The following is an 8074-nucleotide window of genomic DNA, read 5'->3' on the forward strand; positions in this document are numbered from 1 at the left end:
AACTTCGGTAAATTGTAGTAAGGAGACGTTAGGAGAGTAGTTGCTTCCGAGACGGCGAGGTGAGCGGAGCTGTGCTGTCCGCCGCCTCCTGACGAACACCGATAAGGTAATGAACGCACGTGATGCCGCATAACAGCACATAAGGCTTCACTCAGAACTGTAGAAGTCTCATCTGTTACACCCCCTTTTTCGTAATACTAGTGTCGATCGTCAATTAAAGCTCATGGTGTTCACATTTGCCACTTGAAGTAAAAAATCTGAAACGCGATGAATTTTCTGTTATACAGTTATTGAGAAGCCACATGAGCCACTGTACGACAAGTTAGATAAGTAATTAGAGATAATTGAGGGTCACTGTAGACCATTTTGATAGTTTGCTCTTTTGTGAAACTTAATTTAAACCTAGATTATAGATGTGATATGGCATAGGTCATCTTTCGATCCATTGTAGAACTTGGAAACCCACTCAGGGAATATTCGCTCACATTTTTGTTGAACGCAGTTGGTATTTACCAACCTGTATTAAAACATTTCCTTTTATCAATAGTGCAATTTATAAACGATGTTTTGTGAGTAGAATAAAATTTCCAATGGTAAACTTAACTGCTTTTTCGACGTTATTTTACCAGCTAACTAAAAATAGGAAAGCCTTGAACCCCATCCACTAAATTTAGTAAGTATTAAGATTCTTTTACAGTGAGTGCAGTGAAGCTGCCACTGAAATCATTAAGTATTTGGTTATATCATCGCTAGTCTCACTGAACTCTTCTGAATTCTACATGTCCTGTGTGGTCTGGCGTCTCCTTACCAGCAACAGGTCCCAGGTTCAAACTAGTCAATTCCCTAAAAAAACGCCCAGAGTGTCGTTGCACAAAAGTGGTAGGGAGACAAGATATAGAACAAACAGACACCACCATGAATGTTAGATGGTGTATGGGTAGTTTTCTGCATGTAGCCTACTACATTAGCTAACACCTGGTGATCTTCTACAGTTTCACACACATCATCTGCGTGAGAATTCAGAATTAGCTGAGACATATCAGTGTTATTACAACCATTTAAATCAGTTTCACTACTCTCATTACTTGTAAAAAATGGTAAAAATTGTCCAGTGGAGTGTAATAATCATTTTCACAATTATTTACTCAGTGTTTTGAAAGGCAAAGTCACCTGATTCATCAGGTATGATAAATTTTAGCCGACAACAGTGTAATAGAATAATCCTCCAAGAAAAATTTTCAAGTAAATAAGTGGGAAAGAAATAAAAACGGATTGAGTGCCAAATAGGAGGAACAAAGTTAGAACAGGTGGACGGTTTCAAGTACTTAGGATGCATATTCTCACAGGATGGCAACATAGCGAAAGAACTGGAAGAAAGGTGTAGCAAAGCTAATGCAGTGAGCGCTCAGCTACGATCTACTCTCTTCTGCAAGAAGGAAGTCATTACCAAGACTAAGTTATCTGTGCATCTTTCAATCTTTCGACCAATTCTGTTGTATGGGAGCGAAAGCTGGGTGGATTCAGGTTACCTTATCAACAAGGTTGAGGTTACGGATATGAAAGTAGCTAGGATGATTGCAGGTACTAGTAGATGGGAACAATGGCAGGAGGGTGTCCACAATAAGGAAATCAAAGAAAAACTAGGAATGAAGTCAATAGATGTAGCAGTCAGGGCGAACAGGCTTAGATGGTGGGGTCATGTTACACGCATGGGAGAAGCAAGGTTACCCAAGAGACTCATGGGTTCAGCAGTAGAGGGTAGGAGGAGTCGTGACAGACCAAGGAGAAGGTGCCTGGATTCGATTAAGAATGATTTTGAAGTAATAGGTTTAACATCAGAAGAGGCACCAATGTTAGCACTGAATAGGGGATCGTGGAGGAATTTTATAAGGGGGCTATGCTCCAGACTGAACGCTGAAAGGCATAATCAGTCTTAAATGATGATGATGATGATGATGATGATGATGATGATGATGAATACTAATAAATGGCACAATACCAACAGATGCTTTCACTAAGATTAGAATACACACTTAGCTTTTTCTGTTCAGTTTCCTCTGTGTCATAGCAGGAGTTATTAGGGAGAAACATCTTGAACGCGCATTAGAAAATGCTTGTGTATGTCAGACATTTTACTCCATGGGTAGAGTGTCACAGAGCCTTACAGTTGTATTTTTCATCTCTTGTGAGCCAAAATTACATAAATAAAAGGTTAAAACAGGTCATGTCTTGTGAACAATGTTTTTAGGATATCTGTAAAATCGTCAACGAAATATTACAATCTTTGGAAGGCAAGCTGGTGTTGAGAGAGTCCGTTTCTGTTCATATGATGTTCACATTTGAAACAAATAACTAACGAAAAATTTGAATTTAATTCACAAGCGCAGTTTAAAATTATCGACTATGAAATAACATTTTCATAAATTAACATATAATAATTTGGGAAGTAAAGTTAGAAAAGGACTCATCAAGGACCCGATTCAAAACGTTAACTAATCTATAAAAACATATTATTATTATTATGAAGTAACAATACATGACACTAAAGATAATTTTCAAAGGGCTGTACATTTTAGATGAAAACGGTTGAATCATCACTTTGAGTAGGAACACACAATAAGATTCTTGTATACTATACAACTTAACACACTTCATAATTCAAAAGTTTGGGATATAATGTAAGCTATGAAAGAGGCAGAGGCATCACTGATAAAATATATAGATTCCACCCCATGCCAAGATAAAAAGAAAAACATCAATGAGAGATAAGGTGAAATTTTACAGAGAAGTGATTACAGGAAATAAGTGGAAGAAACAAGACCAGAAACTAAAGAAACTGGTGAAAATAAACCCACACAAAAGGATCAATGAACACCAGTGAACAAACATACAGTCAATGAGAAATTTGTTGATTTAATGGTTATAAAGTTATCAAAATAGTTGGAAGACCTGTTGGAACAGTTTGGAGACCAAAAACGAAGCTCACGCAGAACGAAAGAAAACACACTTACAGAAACTGAGAATATAATAAAACTCGAAGAACTAAAGGATGCTGGTAACTAATACAGAGCTAATCAGCTACCTGATAGCAGAATAATTCAGGTATACTCTTAGACTGAAGAGGAACACCATCAATATCAATGGTAACAAGACGAAAACGGACGAAAAAACATCCAAAAATATTTGCAACAAATTGCAGACAGACAATGCCATAATCATAAGAGCAGACGAGAAGAGTACATTGATCATCCTGTATGAAATGAATTATACACTGAAGTTGATTACAGAAAACAAAACAAAAAGACTGAAAAATGACACATGAGAAATTTCAGAGCTACAGCAACACACTATTTAGCAAAGTAAAGGCACACTTCTTTATTTACAAACCCACTACTCACATACAAACAAAAGAAGCTTAGAAAACACCAATGGCCTAATTTAAAATACTCAGATATATGAATATATTCAATAAAGCCACAGTTTTTTCGTTTGACATCACACAATTGTACACTCACATAGTTACTGAAGAATAATTCAAGCAACATCTCTGCCTTCATCCATACTCTACAAATCACTGTGAAGAACATGGCAGAGGGCACTTCCCAGTTGTACCAATTATTGTGTTCACATATGGAGCACAGGGAAAATAACTGTCTAAACCCTTCTCTGTACTCTATAATAGACCTTATCTTGTCCTTGTGATCTCTACAGGGCCGATAGCTACCCCGTGTTACTGTAGTACTAGAGCTGTCTTTTAAAACCGGTTCTTCAAACTTTATAAGCAGGCATTCTTGGGATAGCTTGCGTCTATCTTCTACTGTCTGCCAGTTTGTTTTCTTCAACACCTCTGTGACACTGTCCCACAGGTCAAACAAACCTGTGGCCATTCATGCTCAATATAACTTGTTAGCCCTGTTTGCCATAGGTTTGAGACAATTGAACAATGTTCTAGGATAGATAACACTAGTGTTTTATTATTGAAAGACATCTATCATGGCAAAACATTATATCAAAAAGAAAGATTCAATAAAGCTGAACTGTTTTGAAAGTAATTACAAGGCAAAATTACTTCATGTTTAAGGGCGAATTTTACATTTGATTGCAAGGTCTACACATGAGATCACCAATAAGTGGCATAATGACCGACATCTTCCTGAATTATCTTGAGACGTTTGCCCCTGGTAAAAGCATTGCAAAGTAATATACTGGTACCACTGTGCTGATTACATAATTTGCTAGGCAAATAAAACGTAATACTACAGCTACGCAGAGATATCAATACTGTCCATACAAACATCCATTTCACACTGGAAAGTGAAAAAAATTGTTCAAATGGCTCTGAGAACTATGGGACTTAACATCTGTGGTCATCAGTCCCAGAGAACTTAGAACTACTTAAACCTAACTAACCTAAGGACATCACACAGATCCATGCCCGAGGCAGGATTCGAAACTGCGACCGTAGCAGTCGCGCGGTTCCGGACTGAGCGCCCAGAACCGTATGGCCACTGGAAACATAAGCAGACAGTAAAACACACTTTCTAGACATCACAGTGGGAAACAAAAACCACCAACAAAGTTCTCAATCTATAGAAAAACCACTACATCTACTCATCCCACAGCATCCAAACAAGCCAGCCTCAGATATTATCTACACAGAATGAACATAAATTCAATGAATAAAGACAGCTACATACAAAAACTAAACATAACCAAATTGCCGAAAAAATGGCTATGAAGTAGACTCAGCAGACAATCTGAACAACAAGATAAAAATATAGTTGACACATAACACACACAACAATATTACAACACCACAAAGTTGCAATGCTCATACAGGACAGAACAACACACAAGGTACACAAGATGAGGTAGCTAAATACAACAGAGACGCATGGTATGAACCTACATTTGACAACAAAATAGTCCATGATATAGGAAAATTTATGAGAAAACGAGGAATACAGGTGGCACACAGAAAAAAGTACACTACAGAAAGTATTACTAACATGCAACAAAAACTGAGATAAGTTCATCAAAGCTTGTGTGCATAAAAATTGCAAAAATGTGAATCAGTTTATTTGGAATAGACAGAATAACACTCTGTGAATATTTAAGAACGGTGGAAAGCAATAGCACACACTCTACATATGCAAACCACTTCAGTGAAATACTAATGGCCCAGAAACTGACCTCCAGATCCTAAAGCGCAGCAGTATAATAAATCTCAACAGTTTTGAAAGTAAACACAAGACGAAACTACTTCATGTTTAAGGGCGAATTTTACATCCAAATCCAAAAAGCTATGACACAGAGCAAGAAACTCACTGACCAAACAGTACTCTGCAATACAACGTTATTCAACACACTAACTGAACCCTACATGAACTGTAAAACTGTCATAACCAGTCGAGTCACACTCAGCTCTTCGGCAGTAGTGTCATACGTCATTATTTTAGAGGATGTGTTGCACCATACTACTACAATCTAAGCTGTTCATGGAATATAGGACGCAGTGAGGATTGAAGTTTAGAATCTTTCTGCTGTTACTTCTCGTAAATGGTGTTATCTGTGAAAATTAAAACTTATTGGCATCATGTTTACATCTGCCAATATACACTCCTGGAAATTGAAATAAGAACACCGTGAATTCATTGTCCCAGGAAGGGGAAACTTTATTGATACATTCCTGGGGTCAGATACAGCACATGATCACACTGACAGAACCACAGGCACATAGACACGGGCAACAGAGCATGCACAATGTCGGCACTAGTACAGCGTATATCCACCTTTTGCAGCAATGCAGGCTGCTATTCTCCCATGGAGACGATCGTAGAGATGCTGGATGTAGTCCTGTGGAACGGCTTGCCATGCCATTTCCACCTCGCGCCTCAGTTGGACCAGCGTTCGTGCTGGACGTGCAGACCGCGTGAGACGACGCTTCATCCAGTCCCAAACATGCTCAATGGGGGACAGATCCGGAGATCTTGCTGGCCAGGGTAGTTGACTTACACCTTCTAGAGCACGTTGGGTGGCACGGGATACATGCGGACGTGCATTGTCCTGTTGGAACAGCAAGTTCCCTTGCCGGTCTAGGAATGGTAGAACGATGGGTTCGATGACGGTTTGGATGTACCGTGCACTATTCAGTGTCCCCTCGACGATCAACAGAGGTGTACGGCCAGTGTAGGAGATCGCTCCCCACACCATGATGCCGGGTGTTGGCCCTGTGTGCCTCGGTCGTATGCAGTCCTGATTGTGGCGCTCACCTGCACGGCGCCAAACACGCATACGACCATCATTGGCACCAAGGCAGAAGTGACTCTCATCGCTGAAGACGACATTCGTCCCTCCATTCACGCCTGTCGCGACACCACTGGAGGCGGGCTGCACGATGTTGGGGCGTGAGCGGAAGACGGCCTAACGGTGTGCGGGACCGTAGCCCAGCTTCATCGAGACGGTTGCGAATGGTCCTCGCCGATACCGCAGGAGCAACAGTGTCCCTAATTTGCTGGGAAGTGGCGGTGTGGTCCCCTACGGCACTGCGTAGGATCCTACGGTCTTGGCGTGCATCCGTGCTTCGCTGCGGTCCGGTCCCAGGTCGACGGGCACGTGCACCTTCCGCCGACCACTGGCGACAACATCGATGTACTGTGGAGACCTCACGCCCCACATGTTGAGCAATTCGGCGGTACGTCCACCCGGCCTCCCGCATGCCCACTATACGCCCTCGCTCAAAGTCCTTCAACTGCACATACGGTTCACGTCCACGCTGTCGCGGCATGCTACCAGTGTTAAAGACTGCGGTGGAGCTCCGTATGCCACGGCAAACTGGCTGACACTGACGGCGGCGGTGCACAAATGCTGCGCAGCTAGCGCCATTCGACGGCCAACACCGCGGTTCCTGGTGTGTCCGCTGTGCCGTGCGTGTGATCATTGCTTGTACAGCCCTCTCGCAGTGTCCGGAGCAAGTATGGTGGGTCTGACACACCGGTGTCAATGTGTTCTTTTTTCCATTTCCAGGAGTGTATATCAAATTTATGGACATAACATGAAACATTGTCGTCTTAGCACAAATACAAAATTTTGTTTCTGTAATGCAAAAGCATAACAAGTATCATCTTCATAAGCCAAATTATTTTGTACGTATTTTTAAAGTAGTTCCATTACTCCCATTTCTTTGAAATGGCTAAATTTGCAACCATATTGACTTGTAGTTCTTCGCTTGGACTGCTCAGTGCTAACAGAAATTGAGCCAAAGTAGGTGAAAGTTTTACATCATTTACATTCTCAGTAACATAGAATGCGCTGTTGCATCTATTGTGGCCACGGTAACCTTGAACAACGGCTACAACAATCATCACATAAATGGTCTAAAGCAATAATATCATTGCAATAAGATCATCTGTGAGGAGCACGAAAAGAAACGCTTTCTTTCTTTTCTGTGGCTTCATGTCAGGCAAGGTAAGCAGCCTGCTGAAAAGACACAAAATGAAATCTATCTTCAGGCTGAGATGTGTAGTGATATGCTATTTGCATCGACAACACTAATTTCCTATTGCTCGAGTTGCATAATCAAATCAATAGAATGAGAAAATAAATTATAGTGGAACATATGATTAATGTGTGCTCTGTTTAATATTGGTAGATTCAAGCCACATCTCACTACGACCTTTGTATCTGTAGACATTAGTATTTTAAAAGAACATGTATTTAATGGTGGCTCCACCTCAGCTGCATAGTAAGCTTTTTAATCATTCATCTTGTGTTGGCAATCTCAAAATATGACCAGTTGCTTATATAATGACTTTCATTAACGTTTTACGTTGTACTTTTGACTGTGTCAGTACATACAGACTTAGATATTGGTAGCGCGGACGAACAAAGCTGATCCCGTGTTGCTACGTCATCTCTCACCTTTCAGATGGTAAGCAGCACCATGCTTATACCCAGGTGAGAACATTTTCGTTGTTGTATTAAATCGTCTCTGATGCCCTTGTGGTCGAGACTGTGTGGACCTGTACGTTTATCATCTTGGAGAATATCGTGTGTATTATTGCCAAGTTTATTC

Source organism: Schistocerca gregaria, chromosome 6, assembly GCF_023897955.1.
Source record: "Schistocerca gregaria isolate iqSchGreg1 chromosome 6, iqSchGreg1.2, whole genome shotgun sequence".
In the NCBI taxonomy this organism is placed as follows: domain Eukaryota; kingdom Metazoa; phylum Arthropoda; class Insecta; order Orthoptera; family Acrididae; genus Schistocerca; species Schistocerca gregaria.